This window comes from Sarcophilus harrisii, chromosome 5 (assembly GCF_902635505.1).
Source record: "Sarcophilus harrisii chromosome 5, mSarHar1.11, whole genome shotgun sequence".
Lineage (NCBI taxonomy): Eukaryota > Metazoa > Chordata > Mammalia > Dasyuromorphia > Dasyuridae > Sarcophilus > Sarcophilus harrisii.
In genome coordinates this window covers 204737798-204762948 of record NC_045430.1, presented here as the reverse complement: position 1 = coordinate 204762948, position 25151 = coordinate 204737798, and the positions used below count along the sequence as shown (strand labels likewise).

At 35.7% G+C, this 25151-nt stretch overlaps 1 protein-coding gene and 1 pseudogene across 5 annotated transcripts in view; both read right to left on the bottom strand.

Annotated features, from left to right (window-relative positions):
* The window catches only part of DPP6 (dipeptidyl peptidase like 6), a 1318691-nt gene that overhangs the window by 378691 nt on the left and 914849 nt on the right, over window positions 1-25151 (bottom strand). The window lies entirely within an intron of this gene.
* Window positions 1999-3980, bottom strand: LOC111721147 (annotated as a pseudogene).

Genomic DNA, 25151 nt, shown 5'->3' with positions numbered 1-25151 from the left:
CCTAGTTCTGCTCCTGATTTTATCTCCAAACACAATTTCTTCTGGTATGCTATTCTTCTAAGTATAAGAAAACAAAATAGATAGAAGTTAAGACAGCATTAAGACAGAAGACAAATGACTGCTGTGACTGCTAAAAGCTTTATTCCTACTTAATAGCATGAATTCAACTTTAGTCATGTTTGTTTTGGGCTCCCATTAAACAACAAGGCCATCTGCTCCCAAAGTATACATTCTTGGCACTTTAATTGATAAATTCCTTTAGAAAAGGATGAAGAGTAGAGGATAGTATGGGCCATTTCACCAAGCAAATTACTTTTTGATTTGTGTTCATCATAGAATAAGGATATTTCTTTGGAAACTATGAAATGTGAAAATCTGTTTTTAGACAGGAGATGAAGGAAGGGTAGAAATTTTGTTAAAAGTGGAGAACGATAGAAAAATTAGACAAGTTTCTATCAGAAGACCTCAGAAATTTCATTTTTCCATTCATCAGAGAACAATGAAAGGAATCCTATTTGTAGACTTCATTAACTTACAATGACAAGAAAACTATGTGGAGTTAGTCCTACACACAGGCAGACTGTTGTTTGTTCATGTGCTATAATCTGATGGGATGTTTCCTTCAGTAGATAATAAGCTTCACATTAAGGCTAATCTCTTATTTTTTGTCTTTTTTTCCAGTGCCCACAACAGCATCTCAGACACAACATATACTTAGTAAACATTTAATGAACTGTTTAAATGTTACTAGAAAGAGTGCCTTCCTACAAAATTTTTCTCTTCCAACTTGTCACTGGTACCTCTGTTCATTCCTTTATACTAACAAAAAGATAATATAATAACCACTATCAATTGACCTCAGTGTCAATTTTCATTAGGGGAAGCAGAACCTTTGAGAGGCTCACTAGTTTCCAGTATGTTGAGGAAAAAGTAAAATCACTATTAACTTCTGAGGTAAGAGAAGAGACAAAGAGATCCTGATACTACCACATCATCAGTACTTGCCTAGTAGAGGTGCCATACTGGCGGCACTTCAATAGTCAAGAAGTTGTAAAACTATGGAAATATCATTTATTTTTATTAGCTGATTTTTTAGCTAGATCTGAGAGGATCATTGTTAATGATAATAATAAATATAAGAAAATAAGATTTAGAGCTGAAAGATCATTTAATTCAATTTCCACATCACAGAGATTAGTAAATGAGAGATGAAGCAACAAAAGAAATATGTTGGGGCAGCTAGGTGGCACAGTGGATAGAGCACCAACCCTGAATCAGGAGGACCTGAGTTCAAATCTGGCCTCAGACACTTAACACTTCCTAGTTATGTGACCCTGGGCAAGTCACTTTACCCCAATTGCCTCGGCAATAATAATAATAATAAATAATAATAATAATAATGATATGTCATAGAACCAGGATCTGGATGCAGATCCTCTGATTTCAAAGTCTTTTTGCTACTCAACTATGGGATAGATTATTGAACTGTTAGATAAATTTGTCAAAATCACAGAAGTACAAGGAACATCACTTTATAGGATGATATTATTTTTTAATTTAATATTTTTATTTTCCTCCAGGTACATGTAAAACATTTTTTTACATTTGTTTTTAAAACTTTGATTTCCTTTCTTCCCTACTCCCACACCCATTGAGAAGACACATGTGAAGTTATGCAAAACATTACCATAAAAGTCATATTGCGAAAGAAGACATAAATCTCTCCCCCTCAAAAAAACTCTCAAGAAAAAAAGAAGAAAACCAAAGTATGCTTCAATCTGTATTCACACACAATCAGTTCTTTATGGATAGTTAGATAGCATTTTTTTTTTCATCCTAAGTCCTTTAGAGTACTTGTGGATCACTGTATTGCTGAGAATAGCAGTCATTCACAGCTGATCTTCCCACAATTTATTCAGCCATTCCTCAATTGATGAGCATTCTCTTAATGCCTAATTCTTTGCCCTGAGAATGGAGCTGCTATAAATATTTTGTACATATAGGTCCTTTTCCTTTTTTTAATCTTCTAGAATGCTATTTAAAAACATCATGAGCTAGTAGATGTTTTTTTTTTTTAACATGAATTTGTGGGATTAAAACTTTTCCTGTCCTCATAGTCTGTCACGATCCTTCCATCTCTTTCATGAAAACTTCATCTACATAATTCTTGGTTTGTATTGAAACTGGTGCAAAGGGGACAGATTTAAGGACTGCTTTGGCAAGGGGCATAATAGAAACCTCTTCTGACTTTCAATAGCTTTTCTGTTTTCTTATTGAACATTCAAATCTGGCAATTTCTGCTTTAGGATTGGTGATCTGTGGCTTGGCACTGATAGTTGCTGTGGCTTTCTTCTCAATAGTGGCTATCCTGGTATCACCCACTTTGGGAGTCTAGATTAAATTTGGTGGAACACTTAAATCACAAGATTTGGCAAAGGAGCTAGTGGGAAAAACCCACATGTAACAGGTGCAACTAGAAAAACCAAAGATGGACACATCACACTAGAATGGGGTGGAGGAATATCTGGAGGGGCTGCAGATGGTAGCCTTAGTGGTAGTCCTCATAGAGGAGGAAGACCAGGATGTGGACCTGGTGGAGGACCTAGAGGTTTTCCTGGTGGAGGATAGGTCAGAAGGTAAAAGTTGGGGTAAAGGCCCTCAAAGTCTTAGCATTCCAGTTGGTCTTAAGAATGGAGGAGCTCTTGGAGATGGACCAGGGGGAAGGCCAGTGGGTGGCCCAGATGGTGATAATGGTGGATTAGTTGGTAGTCCAAGAGGGAGATAGATTTGGGAAGGAGGAAGAATTTGTGGAAGTGGTTGCTGTTATTGGGAAGCAGGAGATCATTATGCCCCATCAGAAAGAGATTCTTCTTTGTGATGCTGCTGTGCAGTATGCTCTGACTCAAAGTCATCAGAATCTTCTCTCCTCTTCCTCCCCCTTCTCCTCCTCTTCTGAAAATTCCTAAACTTCTGGCCCTTCTTCAGGAATTTCCTGATTTGAAATTCTAAGCATCATAACTTGAAGAGGTGTTAATTCCTTTATGTTTTTCTTTTTCTCTCTTAATTTTCGAGGAATATCAGCAAATTGTACACTGAAACCTGACTTTGTCTTCATTGTTCTCTCTCTCTTCATTGTCAAGATGCACGAACTTCTCTCCTTCAGCAGCATCTGAACTATCAGTGTCACTGCCATTACTGCTGTCATCATGCTTATCTTTATCCATGTGTTCATGATAACCTGCTTTGCTGGTGCTGGAAGCATCATCATTCTGATCATGATGAGCAAGTTCTGGACTATATAAAATATCCTCTTGTCATCAATTTGGAGCAAGCTCCAAGGCAAAGCCCATTTTATGGCCATACTTCTTCAGAACTTGGGGAGGAGGTGGCTCAGGAGGTAAGCCAGAAGGTTTTCTGTCAGGCAAAAGAGGAACACCATTTCCAAGAGGAGGAAGTATAGATTGCCCTGGTAGGAGGTCCTTAGGCAGAGGTTTTTTGAGAATAAAGGGTGGTTATCATCAGGCAACAAGATGTCTTAGGTCAGGATGTTAGAAGGAGCATGAGGCAAAATGGGATGTTGAGTATTCTTTATAGCACTGAAGTATTGGCTGAGCTTGGCCTTCTTCTGCTTATATTTTACCTCTCATTTTTGAAGTCCTTTGTAGATATTTGGATTTTCCTTTTTGGAGAATCAGAGAATGTGTTAAAATTTTCCATGAAATTTTTTTGCTTATATTTTAGCAACTTTTCAGTTAACTGTGGCTACTGTACTGGATTGAACTCCATTTTACCCAATTTATTCATGTCCCAGATAATCTGTTTGAAATACTTCATCTTTGGTACTGCTGCATGCACCACATTTGTTTATTCTTTCTAAATTTCCCTTTATTGGCTTCTGTTCAAGTGTGGGCAGTGGGATTCATGAACTTCCCACTTTTGGTAGATGATGTAGATCTCCACTCTATTTCAAAGGTTATATTGTTTAGTCAGTTAATGACAGGGAGGGAGAAATTTTTTTTATTCAAAGTAATATGCCAGATTTGGAACTATGCTCAAAAAGTTATCAAACTGTGCATACCCTTTGATCCAGCAGTGTTACTACTGGACTTATATCCCAAAGAAATCTTAAATAAGGGAAAGGGACCTGTATGTGCAAGAATGTTTGTGGCAGACCTCTTTGTAGTAGCCAGAAACTGGAAACTGAATGGATGTCTATCAACTGGAAAATGGCTGAATTAATTGTGGTATATGAATATTATGGAATATTATTGTTCTGTAAGAAATGATCAGCAGGATGATTTCAGAAAGACCTGGAGAAACTTACATGAACTGATGCTGAGTGAAATGAGCAGGACCAGGAGATCATTGTATACTTCAACAACAATACTATATGATGATCAATTCTGATGGACTTAGCCCTCTTCAACAATGAGATGAACCAAATCTGTTCCAATAGAGCAGTAATGAATTGAACCAGCTACACCCAGTGAAAGAACTATGGGAGATGAATATGAACTACTACATAGAATTCCCAATCCCTCTATTTTTTGTCTGCCTGCATTTTTTTTATTTCCTTCACAGGCTAATCGTATACTATTTCAAAGTCTGATTCTTTTTGTACAGCAAAATAACTGTATGAGCATGTATACATATATTGTATTTAACTTATACTTCAACATATTTAACATGTGTTGATCAACCTGCCATCTGGGTGAAGGGGTGGGGGAAAGGAGGGGAAAAGTTGGAACAAAAGCTTTTGCAATTGTCAATGCTGAAAAATTACCCATGCATATATCTTGCAAATAAAAAGCTATAAAAAAGTAATATGACAGGACTAGTATCAGCAGAAGTCTCAGATGATTCTCAGATTTTTCATCAGACTGTAACATCCACCTCTTTGCTGCTCACTGGAGGCAGCAAGGGTCACAAGGTTGCTAATGTGCTCTTCTTGGCCAGGGAGTGAGAGTTTTTCACCTTTGCCTCTTCCTTGGGGAATAAGCCACCACCATCTAGAAGCTGCATGTTACACTGCCTGATTTGTCAACCCAAGAGGTCTCTAACAAAGTGCCTTTGAGCTTGTTCTATCATATATTTTTTCTAAAGATTTTGTTAAAGACATATGAGATATATTTAAAATTTATATATGGCCATCAGGACTTTGGTCCTTTATTTCACTAATATATGGCTTGGGAAATACCCAGTCAGTTGTGGTTCATGACATTTTTGAAGTTTTCTAGTGAATCCAGATTCCCTTCTCTAAACCTTTGAAGCATCTTAATTTAGGCCTAGCCCTGATTTTGATAAATAATGGACTGCAGTAACACAGGATAATAGGATTTAGATCAAGATGAGGTCTTTAGAAACATCTAGTAAACTAATAGCCAGTATGTATATCCAAGTATAGTGAAATTTTGTGAGGAAATAATTTTTTTCTCCAAAATATGCTATCCTTCCCTTTTCCCCCTTAAAATTAAAATATTTGTCTGAATCCTAAATCTGAGGGCAAGTCCCTAGAAACAAATTTTTTTCTTAACTAGATGACAAATTCTCTTTACTCTACTCTCATATTATAGATTTTTGAACTATACAATATTAACAGGTTTTAAGAACTACAGAATGAACTGCTCTGTCTGCCCTAAGAAACTTCAAGTAAAGGGCTGATAATTATCAGAATATAGTTCTTACAATCAAGGAAAGCTTCTCAGAAGAGCTGAAAGGAAGTGATAGATCAAGGGTGGGGAAGAGATGATTTCGATGTAGGAGAAATAACTTGCTTTTACCTGAGAAGCTATTTCTCTGAAATTCAACAATAAGGTTAACTGTGTGAATCCTTTAATGTCCTGGGCATATGCTAATTTTATCAGTGGAATGCATCTATTTAATATGTATTAATCTGATCTATTTTCAAGCACATTGCAGAAGATATTATGAACCTAATCATCATCATCATAAAAAGACTGCCCAGAAAGGAACAGATGCTGTACATACAAAAAAATGTGTGCAGCAGAGAAGAAAGATCTAGGGTCATTAGTTAGCATATGGGTAGAGAAATATACCAACCAGATGGTCCCTGTTCTCCTTTGACCAGTAGCTTGAGAGAACTGACCAGTCCCTGAAAATAGAATATTAATCCCACCAAGCTCTGACAGAGGAAAGAATAAATCTTGCTTTAAGCCAGTTTAAAATAGGAAAAAAGGGAATAAAAAGAAAATTTTACTTTGGCTCAGAACTAGGTCAAATATGAAAAGTGCTCAAAACCATTTGCTAGTCAACAGGGTAAAGGCAGCATTAGCACTTAATAACCTTAAAGCAGTGGCTAGATCACCATTATTAGGGATTGTATACATGGAGGGTTCTATGCTATGTTAATACTATCACCTATGGCATCCCGACCAATTCTCAGTTCCTATGTATCAGAGAGTACAAAGGTACTAGAGGTCAAGGGTAAGAAGTAATTCAGAAACTAAGCAAGAAGTTATGGTTGCATAGAATATGAAGAAGAATCTTTGAATCAGACAAGAAGAAAGAAACCATGGTAAGTTCAGTAATGATAAGCAGAAGAAACTATTAAGAAAGGATAAAAATTAAGAGATAGTAAACAGTTTGAAATGGCTGACTGAGGAGGAGCTATCAGAAGATAAGTCATAAGAATATATATTGATACCTTAGTTTCTAAGAAGGAAAAAGAGCATTTTAATTTTTATTGGGTTTTTGAAGAGGTACAGAAAAACGGTAATAAAGCACCAAAAGAACAGGTGGAACAAAGGTAAATTTTGCCTTTTTCAAAGGACGAGCAAAAGAAAAAGCACTTAGTAAAGCATTTCCTAAGAGCAAAATACAAGGCCTAGTAGCCATACTCATGTACTGTAGGTAGAACTGTAAATTGGTTTATCTATTATGGAAAAAAATTTGGAATTATGCTAAAGAATAACTAAAATGTCCATTCTCTTTAACTCCAAGGCTTCACTGATATGCATATACCTGAATGAGGGGAAAGATAAAAAATAAAAGTGTTTTATATTTATAGTAATATTTTTTGGTAGTTGTTTCAGTGTTAGCAGCAGTAACAGCAAAGAATTAGAAAGAACCATAAAGAATGGCTAAAAAAGCTGTGGTTCATAAATATAATGGAATTTACTGTATTGTGAGAAAAAAGTAATGAATATAAAAAATACAGAGAATATGAGAAAGCTTATATGAAATAAAAAGAATAAGGAAAAACAATATTGTGATTACAAATAAAAATGGAAAGATGGAAGGAAGGAAAGAAGGAAGAAAGGAAGGAAGAAAGGAAGGAAGGGAAGGAAGGAAGGAAGGGAGGGAGGGAAGGAGGGAAGGGAGGGAAGGAGGGAGGGAGGGAGGAAAGAAAGGAGGGATTAAAAGAGGGAGGAAGAGAAAGGAAGAAAGGAAGAAAGGGAAGGAGGAAGGAAGGGAGGGAAGGAGGAATGAAACTGTGAAACTACTATAATCCCACTTAGTCCTGCAAACTAGTTGTGGGACTATACTTCCATCCCATCTCAGAAGAGGTGGTAGAGTGTTACAAGTATAGAATACTATGTTGGACTTGGTTTATATATTAGTAAATTGTGCTGAAGTTTTTTTTTTCTTTTTAATAAAGTCAACCTCTGGGAGGGGTAGAAAAATTACAGTGGAAAATAGGTGTACAGGAAATAAAAATAAAACATCAATATATGATATTGAGTTTCATTTCATAATGGGAAAAAAATCAACATTATCTTGGTTTCCAAACTTATTTGGAAATAACATTTGAGGTATTATAACCTCCCTTGACCCTTTGTTTTATCTCTATGATACTTAGTGGCAGATCACTTGAGGTTGATTCAGGAACCATGGGTGCAGTTAAATAATGCACTGGTCAAACATTATTGGTCAATAAGACCATGAAGGCCAATGGGTTGTGAATTGAAGTCAATAAAGTTGTCTGGATATGGCAAACCTAATTTGGTGTGTGATGCGTGTTCACTGGCACTAAAGGGATAAACACTATTATACTAATAAATGTTCAATGGCAAGAAGCAAAACTCTGATGCTCAGAGTCAAGAAGCTGAAGCAGTTTGTTCTTTCTGGATCATGGATCAGATTTATAGCTGGGAGGAAACTTAAGAAGCCAGACAATTCAATTCTTCTACTTTGTAGATGAAAAAAATCACCCCAGAGAATGGACACAATTTATTCAGTCATATAGGGAGGAAATAATCTTTAGTAATAGGACTAAAACTATTAAAAGGTACACACTCATACTTTAAGATCTAAAAAAAATTTTGTATATATTATTTTATATATCATCTATACTATCATCATAGACATATACTATCCTCACATTCTGTAAGGTAGGAATAACAGGTATAAACATTCTCATTGTCGCAGGAGGAAAGCTCATTGAATTTGGATAAGTTCCCTATGGGTACATAGTTACCATGAGGTAGAGGAAGAATTTGAAACAAGGTCATTCTAAGTCCAGCACTATTTTCATTACATTACTCTGCTTTTCAAAAACTAAAAAAAGATATTTTATAATGTGATTTAATTCAATGACCACTTATTAAGCACTTGCTGTGTTTTATGGTCATACTTTAGCTTCATGTGGAAGTTTATATATCTAGTTTACTCTTTTCCTGATTCCCAATTTAATAGGTCTTTCCAACCCTGACATCATGATGGATATAATCACTGTTCTTTAAATAAATATGAATCAGATCAAGGGATAAAATTCAACTCATTTTCTTAGCACTTAAACTTTTCCACCCTGTTCTCCCAGCCTCTTATCTATTCTCATTCCTGACCACTCCTGACACCCATTAGGTGCTTAATAAGTGCTAGTTCCCACTAGCTTTAGCTGGATGGGTGCCCTCCTTTCATCTTCTATTCTGCCCCCTTTCTTTCTTCTCCCTTAATAAAATCCTCCCCAAACCCAAAGTCTGCAATTCAGTTCTGCCTCCCACATGCCAATAGATACATCTTACAGAGCCTTCTCTGAAATGTTGTAGCACATACTGTCTATATCACACAGTTCAGTACTTGATCTTTTACCAAGAAGGTTCTCTAATTTTTCCTTCATGTAATTGTCTTGTTTTCCCAACTATAGTGTGCTTTTTCGGTGCCCCACAGTGCCTCAAAGTTAACCATGCATGTAGATCAAGTGTTCCACTTAATCCACTTCCTAGGTTTGGAAAGTGTTCCTTCCTAACCATTGTTGATTGATTGAAACAAGATTCCCAGGGACAAAATCTCCAGCAACCTAACTTTGTTCCTAGTGTCCAACAGTCTTTACTAAGCAGCAGGTAAACCTTGCAGCAACACTATTCCAGGAGTGCAGGTGTGTAGCCTCTGCAGAGAGAAAAAGAGCAGAAGTCTAAGAAGGAAGGAAATTATTCTGTTTTTTGTGTCAAAAGAGTTAGCAACAAAACATATTGCTTCGTAAGCAGGTGCTTTGATTAAAAAAAATAAATTTAAGATGTTTATAGGGCAGGGGTCCTCAAACTTTTTAAATAGGGGGCCAGTTCACTGTCCTTCAGACTGTTGGAGGGCCGCACTATAGTAAAAACAAAAACTTTGTTTTGTGTGCCTTTAAATAAAGACTTCATAGCCCTGGGTGAAGGGGATATTCATCCTCAGATGCCGCATCTGGCCTGTGGGCTGTAGTTGGAGGACTCCTGTGGATAGGAATGAAATCTATGATTTCATATATGGGGCCCTCCCCGATAAAAAAATGTGCTCTGCTAAAGCAGGTAATCATCTCTGCAATTTATAATTTTAGACTTGTCTAGAACATGGAGAGGATCACACAGCCAGTAGATATCAAAGGGACTCAAACACAAATCTTGGCTTCCCAATGGGTTCTCTATCCATTAAGCCATAGGCTTTAGAAAAGGCTGAATTTGTACATATATTTGGAGCTGAGTAACTATAGGGATCAGCTACTAAGTGTTCTTAAATATTTATGATAACAGAAAAATTCTTGGAGAGAAAAATGTTTATAGACCACCCCCCAATAAAATCTCTTTCTTAGGTGTAAACTAAGCTAGATGAATAAATCTGAATACCTATCTGAATAGAATATATTCCAGTTGTGAAAGCTAAAATTGTTTCCTGCCAGGAGGAACCTCCAAAACAATATATGAAACTCAATATTTTAATAAATTCACACAATGTGAGAAAAGCTGAAAATTTGGATGCTGGTACCAAAATAAGGCACTGACGACTTTTCTTCCTGTCTTTCAACAATTCAATTTAATTCAACAAACATATATTAAGTGCTTACTCTGAGCAGGACATTATAGCAGGCATGGGGGAATGAGAAGGAAGAAGATGCAAAGATTACCTGTTTCCTATTCTCATAGAGTTTAAGTCTAGTTTGTTGGGTAATTTCACTTGTGAGCCCATTTGGGATTTTCTTGACCAAGATGCTAGAAAGGTTTGCTATTTCCTTCTCCAGCTCCTTTTACAGATGAGGAAGCTGAGACAAACAGGATTAAGTGAATTGCCTAAAGTCACACAGTTAGGAAGTGAATGAGGCTAAATCTGAACTCAGGGACATGAGGCTTCCTTATTCCAAACTTGGCACTCTGTATACTCTGGCACCACTTACCTGCCCCAAGACTAAAGGGTTTCATTTGGAAAACTATCCTTTAGCTTTAAGAAACATAAGTATAATACAAAAAGTTACAATAAACAGTACTATGTATCTCCTATGGATACAGGTAATCAACCAGCATTTATGAAGCATTACAATGTTCCAGGTGTTGGGCTAAGTCTTAGAGAGAAAAACAAACCTTGTCCTGAAGCAATTTGTATTCCAAAGGGAAGCAACTGCTAAAAGACATACATACAAGACATATGAGAGGTAAATGCACAAGGAAGTCATTTGCAATGGTGGTGATTGTGATGGGAGGGAACCAAAATGTGTTCCTGCAGAAGATCGGGTTTGAACTGAGTTAAAATCAGTCGTGAGATAGAGAAAAAGTTTACTATCTTCTGAAAGGCTTAGAGCCTCCATTATAACAGCCGCTATTTGACATCATATATACTTTTGTGCCATAGAGAAAGGAATCTTCTCACATTAAAAACACCAGCATCTGTAGAAAATCATCTAAAAATTGTCCCTCGTTGCTGTCTTCTTCCTATATGAGTTGTTCTAGAGGCAGCTGCCTGTAATTACTTGCTTACCCCCCTCCCCAAATCTTCATCACACTCTTAGTTTTTCACCCTTGGTAGCACTACTGCATTAGGCCACTTATATATTTTCTCTGCTCCAAATCTTTCAGTTGTCCCCTATTATTTATGGAATCAGGAATTTAGAGAAATTTAGGACTGGAAAGGATCTCAGGTCTAAACTCCTTAATGGGGCATTTAAAGAAGATGCTTCATATGCTTCATAACCTGGCTCTACCCTATCTTTTCAACATTTCTTCTTACAATTGCATTTCTATATACTTTGTTCTCCAGCTAAACTATACTCTTGGATTTTCCTGGTACACACATCCTGCTTTTCTGACCTCTTGCCTTTGTCCATTCCATTTCTTATGGCTGGAATGTCGTTTCTCCTTCATTATCTCTGCCAGATGAATTGCTACCCATTTTTCCTAAACCGGGTAAAGTACCACTTCCTCTGTGAAGTGTTTCTTGGTTGGATCTTCCTTCTTCAACCCCCTGAATAGGACTGAGATTTTTCTACTCTATTTTACATAAGTGACTTGTATTTCATATACTCCTATTAGAGTATAAGCTCCAAAAAGGTAAGGCCTATGTCTGATTTACACTCTGTATCTGGCCTAGTCATTAGAGAAAAAGTGCTCTACACACAGTAAATATTTAACAAGTGCTGATGAACTTAAATTGTTACATTTCCCTCTCTTCGCCTGGTCAGCAAGCTCTTGTTTTCTTGGTATTGTTTCTTCCACCAATTTTTCACTCCTACCTGGGACAAAGGAGGCATATTGGTGACAAGTGGCAAATTAGGAACTCTAGGCCCATGAAACAGTCAAATAGTGCCTATAACAAAACATAAGGGCTTATTTCTTCTGCATTTAGTTACACACACACACACACACACACACACACCAAATAATTATGGATCTAAGTTCATTGAACCCTGGGGAACTCCAGTTAAATCTAGTGTTAGATTTTATAGTAAGCCTACTTTATTTAACAGAGCATCAAATAATGTCTCCAGCTATTTTTATGTTAGTACTGGTAGATTTGTAAATCTTTTTATTTGTTCCTTTTGTGACCCCAAAGACACATTTAACAAAACAACTAACAGAATTTAGGGGCTTTGTCTATGGCAAGACTCATTAGTCTTTCAAAAGTGTCCTGAGAAGTGGTCATTTATTCTCTGCTTCACAGGAGAGAGCCCCTCATTTTTGTTATTGCTTTTTTGGTGAGCAGAGACAGGAAGCGAAGGAGAAAGGGCATAGTAACTGTCTGAAGTCAATCTTCCTGCCCCCTTAACAGCTTAGGGATCTTGGAGAATACTGCTGCTCAAAATGGAGAGCAGGTTGGGTTTTTTCCTCAAAATCAGCTGGATTTGAAGCCAGAGGGTCTGCATTTCAATTTTAACTCAGTCACTTATTACTTGTGTGACTTTGGCATGTCACAATGTCTCTTGGTCTTAGTTTCCTCAACTATAAAAGCTTGAGATTAATACACGTAATAAGCACTAACTCTAGGATCCAATGTGTATGTTTTAATATTACAGATTTTCTTTTTTGTCCCTGTGACTTCATTGGTATGTCAGTATTTTCCATGTGGAAATATCTTCCACGAATATATATGTAAGTAACTCTACATTCACCTAGAAAGAATTGCCAGGGGACGCTGAGGGATTTAGTGACTTGATTAAGGTATGGGTCAGGAAGGACTTGAATCAAGATCTTCCTGGTTCTAAGGAAAGTATTATTGATAATAATAATTTATTTTTAAATAATACAAATTTACATATATTATCTCAATTTGGCTTCCATAAAAACCCACATGAGAAAAATAGTACTGTAATTATTAATCCCATTTCAAACAGAAGGAAACAAACTCAGATAGATTAAAGGACCTGACTTTGATTATACAAGTAGTAAATGGTACAGCCAAGATTTGAGTGAATGGATTTCAACATCTCAGTCAGTGGTCTTTACTTAATTTTTAAATTTTGCTTTGTGTAAGATTTATTTATTTATTGGGAGGCGATCGAGATTAAGTGACTTAAGGTCTCCAGTTAAGGCAAAGACATTATAATATCTGTATATTGGGAAGATGACTTTGGCTGCAATGTAGAGGGCAGAACAGGGATAGACAAGATAGGCAGGAATATCAGGGAGAAGACTATTAAGATAGGGCAGCTGTTAGGTAAACAGAGCTTGAAAGGTGGTGGCAGTATGAATGGGCATAAATATGAGAAATATTGACAAGATTGGAGATGGGGAATGAGGGAGAGAGAAAAGTCAAAGATCTTAAAACTGAGGTGTGAACCCTGGTGGGGAAATGGTTGTTCCATCAAGAAAAACAGGAAAGTAGGGAGGAAGAAAATCTAAGGGAGAAGAGAATAAGTTCATTTTGGAATATTTAAAGTTTGAAGTGTTTATAATGCATCCAAGTAGAGATGCCAATTACAATGGCTAGAAATTTGGAGTTGAAGCTTGGGAAGAGGAAGGGAGGGATATCCCTAGGTTAAATTGATCAAACAGATTAACACCCAGTTTTGAAATCTACTAATCAACTTTAATAATTCCTATAAGGGAAAAATAGTAGTTGCTGATGTGGCCCAAACTAGAAATCTGTCAAATATAATTATATAATTTACTATGCTAGTAATTACTGATACTCAACATTTTATAGTATTTGGCAGGATTCAAAATTTTACAATAATTTCTTAAATTACATCACAATTACAACTAATTACATCAAAAGACGGAAATGGATTAGAAATAATGGATGAACCAATTCAACAATAAGCATTGACTATGTATAAGTGCTATGGTAGATCTGATTAGGAGTAAATAACACATAAACAGAAGTATGTGAATAATAATTTGAGAAGGAAAGACATAGGTTAACTAGCAAACATTGCTCATTAAAATTTCATGTAATTTTGTAAGTTATATACACAGTTCATCTTGCCATTGCAGAAAAAAGTGAGACCATCAAAAGAAATAGCAGTCCTGGGATCCATAAGTTCATAAAATGATAGAATGGTAGAGACTATGTAAGAAAACAAATTAAGAGGTGGAGCCAAGATGGTGGAGAGGACACACACTTCTTTCTGATTTTCTCCCACAACCCTCAGCTAATTATCAAATCCAGCCTCTGAATTAGTTCTGGACTGGCAGAATCCATGAATATTGGGAGTGCAACAAATTACCAGCCAAAGATAATTTCAAAGATCACCAGAAAAGGTCTGTTTTGGACAGGCATGGAGGGAGGTGGCCAATCGCAAGCAGGTCATGCACAGACACTGGCACAGGTTGTATAGACCTGGTTTGGATTTCACAGGGAGGTGCAGACTCTGAATATTGGAGGATACAGGGGGAGGATTCTACAGCAGTGTAGGCTACTCTGCTTTGGCTGTAAGCCAGTAGATCAGCAGAGAAATTATAAAACATGCAACACAAACACAAAAGGTAAAGAGTGAACTCTGAAGCTCCAGAGTCTTAGGGAACTTGGCCAGCAACGGGAGTGAATCAGCATGGACTTAGTGCAGCTATGCCACGTGTAGAGGAAGCTTGGAAAACTTCCTTTGCCCTAAAAGCAGATCCCAACTTAAAAAAAAAATTAGTAAAAAGGCAAAGAGAACTCTGACTATAGATAGTTTCTATGGTGAAGGGGAAGAACAGATTTTAATCCCTGAAGAGACTAAAAGTAGATCATCTCCAGATGAAGCCCCATCACACAAGGCTCTCCTAGAAGAAATTAAAAAGGATCTTAAAAGAGAACTAGAAGAAAAACGGGGAAAGAAAATGAAAATTTTGCAAGAGGATTTGGAAAAGGCATATAACTCATTAAAAGATATATTTTATAGAATGGAAAAAGAAAACAATTCCCTGAAAAACAGAATTTGTGAAATGGAAAAGGTAAATAACTCTCAGGAAAACAGAATTTGTGAATATACACCATGACCAGTAGGATTTATACCAGGAATGTAGGGCTGGTTTAATATTAGGAAAATTATTAACATAATTAACTATAACAATAATCAAATTAACAAGAACCATATGATCATCTCAATAGATGCAGAAAAAGTAATTGATGAAGAAATTGAAACTATTTCTAGTCATATAAAAAGGTGCTCCAATCACTACTGATCAGAGGAATGCAAATTAAGATACCACTGAGATACTACTACATACCTGTCAGATTGGCTAAGATGACAGGCAAAAATAATGACAAATTTTGGAGGGGATATGGGAAAACTGGGACACTGATTACATTATTGGTGGAACTGTGAATGGATCCAATCATTCTGGAGAGCAATTTGGAACTATTCTCAAAAAGTTATCAGACTGTGCATACCCTTTGACCTAGCAGTGTTACTACTGGGCTTATATCCCAAAGAGATATTAAACAAGGGAAAGGGACCCACATGTGCAAAAATATTTGTGGCAGCCCTCTTTGTAGTGGCAAGAAGCTGGAAACTCAATTGGAGAATGGCTAAATAAATTATGGTATATGAATGTTATGGAATATTATTGTTCTCTAAGAAATGACAAACAGGATGATTTCAGAAAAGCATGAATTGAAGCTAAGTAAAGTGAGCAGAAGTAAGAGATCATTATAGACACCAACATGATTATATGATGATCAGTTCTGATGGACATGGCTCTCTTCAACAATGACATGATTCAAACCAGTTCCAATTGTTCAGTGATGAAGAGAGCCATCTACACCCAGTGAGAGGACTATGGGAACTGAGTGTGGACCATAACATAGCATTTTCATTCTGTTATTGTTTGCTTGCATTGTTGATTTCCTTCTCAGGTTTTTTTTTTTTCTTTCTAGATCTGATTTTTCTTGTGCAGCAAGATAATTGCATAAATATGTATACATATATTGGATTTAACATATATTTTTTTAACATATTTAACATGTATTGGACTACCTGCCAACTAGGGGAGAGGATTGGGGGAAGGGGGAGAAATTTTAAACAGAAGGTTTTGCAAGGGTTAATGTTGAAAAATTACCCATGTATATGTTTTGAAATAAAAAAAGATATAATAAAATTAAAAAAGAAAGAAAACAAATTAAGAAAGGTGAAGATGTGCTCAAGATCCAATAGTTGGGCAAGGGTAGAGTTTAAACCTCAAATCATCTTTTGTTAATCCAATTCCATTTCTCTTTTTAATTCCTTACCTCCTCAACCATAAGAACATTTTGAAATTAAATTCCAAAAAGCCTCTCTGCTCTTGTAAGAAATAATAATTCAATTGTCTGAAATCAAGGAATAAACATGTGCTGACCTGTTTCTAGAAATGGACAAATTTATTTAATTTTATCTCACTCCCACTCTTACCTCAATTACTTTCCAGCTGCAATACATGTGATTTTCTTGGCAATATCTTAGATCCCATCTTAATATGATTTTTTTATAATGTCATTTTATCTGACAACAACTAGTTCTCAAAAATATCACAAACAGTACTAGTCCTCAATTATAACAATGCTTACTTTCAAGCATGGATTGAAAGAAGAGCTAGAAAGACACTTCTATTCCATCCATGGCTTTGCACAGGTGGGAAGTAAACAAAAGTTGTACTCTGAATACATTCTCAGACTTCTTCAATGTACTCAACAGTTACGTTTTTTTTTTTAATCTACTTTTCCCTTTTTGGTTTTAAAAAAATACATGTTCCATGGGAATATTGTTTGGGAGGAGAAGGAAAGATACTGGGGGAAAAATATAATGATATAAAAAAGACATTAATAAAATTTATTTTTAAAAGCAATTATCATTTCCTTATAGTTTTTAGTTATATGAAAATGATTTAAACCATAAAATAGAGATAATGATTTTTCTGTAGCTATGTAAAAGCCTCTAAATCCTAATTGCTGTTTAGAAGGCCTCAGCAGTTTGGTTCATATTAATCAGCTTTGAGTCTCTGCATATAATTGCGTTAACAAGTTCACCCACAATAATGGACAGCTAAAGTAGAATGAAGAACAAATAGCTTCATGAAGGATCTGAATATTTCTTTCATTACATTATAATGTTGGCCATTCATAATAAAAGCAATTAAATATTCTCTACTTAATATCTTACTACATTGCTCAGTAAAGTCATTTTTCTCCTCATTTACTTTTCTTCATTTCTTTTATTCCATATATACAAACTTCACTGGTTAATTTGACTTATCAATTTGTAAAACTTCATTGAAAAACATAAACATTGTAGAACTTGCCAAAGCATCTTATCATTATCATCACTATTACTATGATTGTTGTTATTTTATCAGTCCAACTGTTCTGTAAGAAGCAGCACTGACAGATAATAAGATGAACTGTTTAAAAATTTTGAAATATGTTCATCATTTGTAACTTTCTGCACATGACGGTTAAATGAGATCAGAAAGAATTCAAGTATTCTTCTGCACTTATCTTTCACTGATTTCCCCAACACTGCTCTTTTCATACTGATTTCCTTTCACAGTGAAATAAAATCTCAAAATTTTTGCACTGGCATCTCTCTTTTTATTAGAAATTTGCATCATTGCTAATTGATAATTAGCATTCTTCTTTGGTTGACCACCTACCAAATGTAGTTATATATTTTAACACTTAATTTTATACTATTTGCTGTTGGCTTCAAGTACATTAGCTTTTTCTCCTCCATTATCTGGAAGTTTATTCCTTAAATATAGGGACCACATTTAATCATATTTCTGTAGCCCCCCTGATACCACATACAGAGCTGGGCAAAACATTTTAAAAATATACTTTTTTCTGTTATCAACAAGAACCATCACCAACTGAGTGAGGCATATTGTTTGGATAATTTTTTCATCTAGCCTTTATTCAGCTGTCAACTGATCTTCCTAAAGAGCAAATATAATCATATTACTGCTTTCTTCACACCCCACATTTAAGCAATTTCACTGCTCCCCACTTATACCAAGATCATATAAAATTATGACTTTTAAAGCCCTTCATATGTTGGCACTTTCTTACCTTTCCATTATTCTTATACCTTATATCCTGCATCCCCTAACTAACTCAGTGACTTAATGTAACTTGCCTCTTTGTTATCTCTATCACACAATTCTCCATTTCCCAAATGAACATTTTCAGTAGCTGCCCTTCATACTTGGAACAGTTTCCCTTCTGTCTGTCTCAAAGCTTTCTTGGATTCCCTTCATTCTCAGCTATAGTCCCACCTTCTGCAAGAAGTCTTCCTTATCTTCCCTAGTCTTCTTTGATGTTAGTAACTTAATAAACCTAGTAACTTTGAAATTATCTCCAACTTATGCTACACAAACACATTTACGTATTTGTATATAGTTCTTTTTTTGATCTTTCAATCTAGAGCAGAGAATATTATTTTTTGGGAGAGCAGACTTTCTCTTTATTCCCAGTACTTAGAACAGTGCCTAGCATAATACAGATACTTAATAAGTGTTTGTTTACGTCAGTTGATAGCAAACATATAAATCTGTTTTGCTTAACTGTGTATGACTGTTATGATGATTTTTATTTCTTTTACCTATTTCACTGGGGGGAGAATAAGAGGGAATGAAAAAAAATTTCTTACACAAAAATAAGCTTAATTTTATGAACCAGTATTAGTATTTGACTCTGATGAAGAATTACATTTTTATTTTCCTTTGTAGGCAAGAAAACATAACTATTAGAAGGGGTCCACAGGCTCCACCAGTTTGTCAAAGGTATCTATGAGAAATAAAAAGTTAAAAATACACACATACAAACATACATATAAACTATTGAACAAAATAATAATCTTACTTGCATGAGTACTTTTCTCATCTCTATTTCTAGGTTCTTATTAGATTTTAGATGATACTTTTCACATTATTAGAATCAGAATAAATGTTCATTGTGCTTTATTTTATCTGAATCACTACATATGTATTTCCATCTTTCTTTGTATTCTTATTTGTCATTTTTAATAATGCATTAATATTCCACAATTTATGCATTCTTTCATTGTTATACAGGCTGTATCCTGTTTGGTTGTTGCTATCATTTTGTTTCACTTTTAAAAATAAATTTTCTATGAATATTTTTAATAGTTTTTTTCTTCTTGTAATATTATATTATAGGCGTGAGAAGGAAATAGCATAGCTAAAGGTATTATGATTTTTGTAACCCTCAGAGTCCAGAGATATACTTCAAGACAACTGCATTCCTTTGTAACTTTACCAATAATATATATTCCACATCAATTCAAATTGAAATGTTTATTATATACCTACTATGTGTGGAGCACTGTGCTCGATTGAGTGAGGATTCACATGTTAATTTTAAACCTCCTTTTCTAATAAGCTAAAAGTAGCTTGAATTGCAACATAAAAAAAATAAAAAAGAAATAAAGTATCATTAAGAATTTATATTCCTTCCTTAAAGGACAAACACATTTCAGTGATTCAAGGAAATTCTACAAGACCTGGAAATGCCACCCAGAAAGAGAACTAAGGAGTCTGAAAGCAGATCTAAGAATAATCTTTTTACCTAAACTTTAAAAAATTTTTCTTTCTTTCTTTCTTTCTTGTGGTTTTTCCCTTTTGTTGCGGTTCTTCTTTCATACAAATCTAATATACACATAATTGGAAAAAATACTATTAAGTGCCAAAAAAGAACTCATGCATTTATTAATATCTTTGAATGATGAATACCAGTTACTATTCTTGAAAATTGGTGTGATTTTCTTATAGATTCTGACCATCAGGTTTTTTTTTTAATAAGATAATCCATGTGGTTGGTATAAAGAAGAGAGTAGATGGATTCAGAAAGGCTTAAGTCTGAGTTTTGCCTCAAAAACTAACCATGTAACCCTGGAATATATTAGGAGCTTAATAAATGTTTATTGGTTGCCAGCCTGAGTCATTGTTTCTTTATCCATAAAATGGGGATAATAGCAAGTCTGCTGTGAGGACAAAAGGGAGATTGTAAAGTGCTTTGCAAATCTTAAAGCACTATAGAAATATTAGCTATTAATAATGAATTAATTTCAAAAAGATTCTGTTTCCTTTATTTTATATATGATAGGGTTATTGTATAGCCGCCTCACTCTTTTTGTATCCATTGATTTGATAGAAACAAACTTTCCTTCTCTCCACAAATTAGATAAAGATCTTTTCTTTCTAATTCTTGTTTTTCTTAAGTACATATTCTATGTGTACCTTGTTTTACTTCCAATGGACTGATTTCTATTTTCACACCATATGAAACCCAGGGCTCAGAAAATAAATTAAAAAAAAACTCCAAGAATGTAATTGTACACATCACCATCCATAGAGGAGACATTTTTTTTGCTTCAATCAAGGAAATCATTCTCTTTTATAGTCTATGATTATTGTTTTATCTAGGACTGCAGAATTACAGGTCACCTCTCATTTTTTTTGGCAGTATTTCAAATCTAATTCTACTAGACGTTTCACCATGTACAGATATTTCACATCCTTATCCTCATTAGTGATTGTTAATGAATGTAAAAAAAAATCAGGATAAAATGATCTTAGAGCCTAATATTTCTGGAAAGCTTGGTTCAGTGCCTCTGTCACTGAGTATCTGTGAGACCTATGTCAAAGGACTGAACTTTCCTGCTTTCTGCCTTCCTCATTTGTGCAATAAGAAAGATGAAGTAAAGTTCTTCTAAGGTGCTTTACAATTGTAAATTTATGATTCAATGATGCTGAATATTATAAGGAAGGAAGGCAAGGCTTAATGCCGGAAAAACTGAGGCAAGATAGAGATTAGAGAGTTTTTAATATTTTATTAATTGGAGAGTATAATTGACTGGACAGGATTCTCATCTCAAAGTATCCAGTGGTGAATGTGAGTTCTCAATGACATATATAGCCACATGGCTCAGCTACAGGGGTAGACCAAGGCAGGGGCAGAGTCAGAACATTGAGAATGGGAAGTTTTAGGACCATAAATTTGGTCCTAGCAGGATGGGGAGAAACTAGAAGCCAGAGTCAGGATGTCTGAATAAACAGAAGTAAAGATATCAATGAGGTATCCCAGATAGTCTTATCTTTTGGAATATTTAGAGGGATAGTTGCTAGAATCCTTACAAAGTGTTAACTCACTGGAATTGATAGAAACAATACTTACATTTACACCTTTGAGAGTTCACACATTAGCTCACACATTAGTTCACAAGTCTGGGAGATTCACAAATTTACACCTCCCACAATCCCACTCTCTCAGAGGAGGAGTCAACCTTTGGGTTCACACCTTTAAGAGATCATATATAAGAAGCTCTTAGAATCAGTGAAGTCAGTCAGTGGAGGAGTCAGAAGTAAGTCAGTTAGGGAGATTGATAGAGCCAGAATTCAGTCGGGAGATTCAGAATTGGAGATTCAGAGGGAGCTGGAGGTGACAAAATACAAGCTGCAAGAGCTCTTGGAACCAAGGAGAGAGATAGGCCTCTAAGAAAACTAACCGGGCTATTTTGGAAGAGACAATAAAAGGATCTGAACCTTTAACACCTGGCTTCGTTTGAGGTGATTATTGATCTGAACCGAAAGTAAGGCTGCCTCCAGAAGCCCCCCAAGAAACTTGCCCCCAGAGAACCATCATATTTTAGAAAAAGAAGAGAACACCATAGGTAGTGTCATAAATTCTGAGGGCAGAAGGAGTTAGGCATCAGGAAGTCTGATTTCCCCCTCATCTTGAGTCTCACAATGACAGTTTATAACCTTAGAGCAAATGGTCCTCAGTCTTAATGAACCAGAGGGGGGTTTACAACTAAGGGGATTGAGTCAGAACTGAGGTAGAACAATTTAGGGAAACAGAGACAGAACCAATTAGGGAAACTGAGTCAGGACAATTAAAGAGAACTGTGGCACAACAAGGCTTTTCATGGTGAGACCATGGAGTGACTGCATTGGCTACATTTCACCATTGGACCTTTTGGAAGAAAGGATATATATGATTTTCTCAGCAAATCACATACATATAATAGAACAGAGTGGGTCCTATGGCAACAGAACAAAGTACAATTACAAAGTGAGTTCTTCGGTGGACCTACCGCTTAATCATCCCCGCTCACTTTTTTAGGAAAAGAGAAGGAATAGTGATGTAAACTATCCCCCTGATCTTTTCTTGGGGGGGAAGGACTGGAAAGGAATCATTGGGGGAAGGGTTGTCCTGGATCTCAAACCCTCCAGGACTCTGGGAGGGGCCCTACCTCTTGTTCATATGGGAAATTCCCAGTTAAAGTAATCTCATTCAATTCAATTAGAGATCTTGGCCTGGGCACAGTCAGTGATCTCTATTGGATTGAAAATTAGTCCCTCAAATTGCTCCCTAGCTTGGGCAGCAAAGAAACTCCATAAATTGAAACGTTGTATGCCCAAACTTTTGCAAATAATCCTAACAGGATTTTGCCCACTGAGAGAGCTGTTCTCTTAGTGTAATAAACCCATTTTTACCACAAACCTTGAGCCTGTATTCATTGGGGTTTGCAAATTCTTTCGCAAAGCCTGCCGAGCCAGGGGATCCTATTGCTATCAGGGGATCTCTCAACCCTCATTTCTCACACCTCAACAACAGGAGCAGAAGGAAGGAAAGGTAACAAGCATTTATTAAGTAAATACTATATGTCAAATACTAGGTTAAGCATTTAAAAATGTTATTTTATTCATACTCCCAACAATCCTAGGAGGTAGGTGGTGTGTGTGTGCGTGTGTGAGTGTGTGTGTGTGTGCGTGTGTGTGTGTTTTGCTGAGGCAATTGGAGTAAAGAGACTTTGCCCAGGGTCACACAACCAGGAAGATTAAATGTTTGAGATCAGATTTGAACTCAGGTCCTCCTGACTTCAGGGCTGGTGTTGGTTGGTGGTTACACTCCAGGAAACTGAGGCTAAAAGACTAAATGATTTGGCAGAATCACATAGCTTGTAAAGTGTCTGAGGTCATATCTGAATTTCTTTCTCCTTGCACGTTAGCCCAGCATTCTATCTACTGCACTACCTACTGCCTCATCTCAGGTTCCAGCATTAGAACTTCCTGAATCCTCCTTCCTCTTCCTAGCAGTAACTTAACTGTTCCATCCTCATAGTGGTATCAATCAGCCTATACTGTAGAATTCTCTCTCCTTAACATTATCTAACATTTACATCATTTAGTCCACCCTCTTCATTTTGTCTATTAGAAAATGAGGCTTACAGAGGCTGTTATTTATCCAACATTACACAAATATTAAGTAGCAAAGAAAGATTTGAACCTAGGTGATTAGACTCTAAATCCAGCACTCTTTTCCACTGTATGAGTGAGAATATAATAGTTACCAGGGGGCTAATCTATCCTCCTCCCTGATAATATCAATGTATTTCAACAAGGGCCTTCTGAATTCTCTGAAAAATATCACTCTAATAGTGGAAATTTCAGTTGCTATGACAGCTGGGAAGAAAGAGATTTTTTGGCAGGCAGAACCTAAATCACACCACATAGACAGTCACTAAATTCAACTACTGTGCCTTAGCAGAGAGTAAGTCTCACAGAGTAGAGTTGTGAGGTATGGGAAAAAAGAATATGAGATGAAACTAGAGAAGCTGGATTCAATCTCTTTCTTGCTTTCTTATTACCTACATGACATTGGGCAAGGCAATCACAATTAAAGTCACAATTTTCTTATTGTTAAACATTGATGCTAGTTGTCCTAACCATTCTAATTGCTGTTTTTATTTTGTTTTAAGTTTATGGAATAAAACAAGCATTTTCATAACACTATAAAATTACACATGAAGTCGAAAATCTATTATGTACAATTATGTAAATTCCTTTTTTTCTTTCCCTCCCCTCTTTTTATTCTTGTCTCCCTACCCCCATGCCTTAGAGATGGCTCTATTAAAAAGAAATAGGAGTGTGTGTGTGTATGTGTGTGTGTGTGTGTAAAATTATTCTCTAAATATTTCTATAAGTTCTTTTTCCAGATGTGGAGAACATCTCTCTTCTTTTATAGTTATTTTGAATATTTATAATAATCAGAATGACTTATTCACCAAAAAAAAAAAACAAAACAAAACACTTTCAGTGCTTTAAAAATGTAAACCTTGAGAAGTGCAGCTAGATGGCTCAGGGGGTTAGAATACTGGCCTGGGAGCCAAGAATACATGAATTCAAATCTGGCCTCAGATACTTAACACTAAAAAGCTGTATGACCTTTGGGAAGTCATTCAACCCAATTGCCTTTCCTTCCTCCAAAACCCCTCCCACCTCCAAAGGAACCTTTTCAATTATGTGATCTGTACACAGTGGGCCTTAAATAGTTTTTAAATGAATGAGATGGGGTTTCACTCCTTTTTTTTTAGAATATCTGATTAAATTCATGGATTAAAAAAAATCCATTATCACCTAACTTCAGGATAGTGGTTCTCCAACTTTTTGTTTTATTGACATTATCAGCGTTAAAGTCTTCTTGGGCTTCCTGATTTTACTTGCCAGTACAAATAGAAACTACTACTACAAAATAAAAATCCATAAACAATAATTTGGTGAAGTTATGATCTGCCTAATCATCTATTCCATACAGACTTTTTCATCTGTTCATTTCTGAGTTTCGTGATGAAACTCCCAAATTACAGATAAAGATGTATTTTTTATAAACTCCACTGTTATATAATTTGCATATGTGGACTGTTTAAGAAGCTCTGGCTTCTTAAATTTCACTCACAACTTCTTTTAGCCTGAGAAATTTTTATAACTCCAATTACATATACTAATATAAAATTGGTATACAAATCAAACATTTATTGATAATAAATTATAATTTTGGGACCTCCTCCTCCACACTTCATATGTGATCATGACTCAGAGTTTAAGAAACTGGGCTATAAAATACTTTCTGTAATATTGACCTAGGAACTCAAATGATATAAGATAATTTTAGGAAAGTAATATATAACTCCAATCCCATTGAGATTGTTGATCCCAGTACATTAGACAGTAAGATCAGAGAGGACAGGA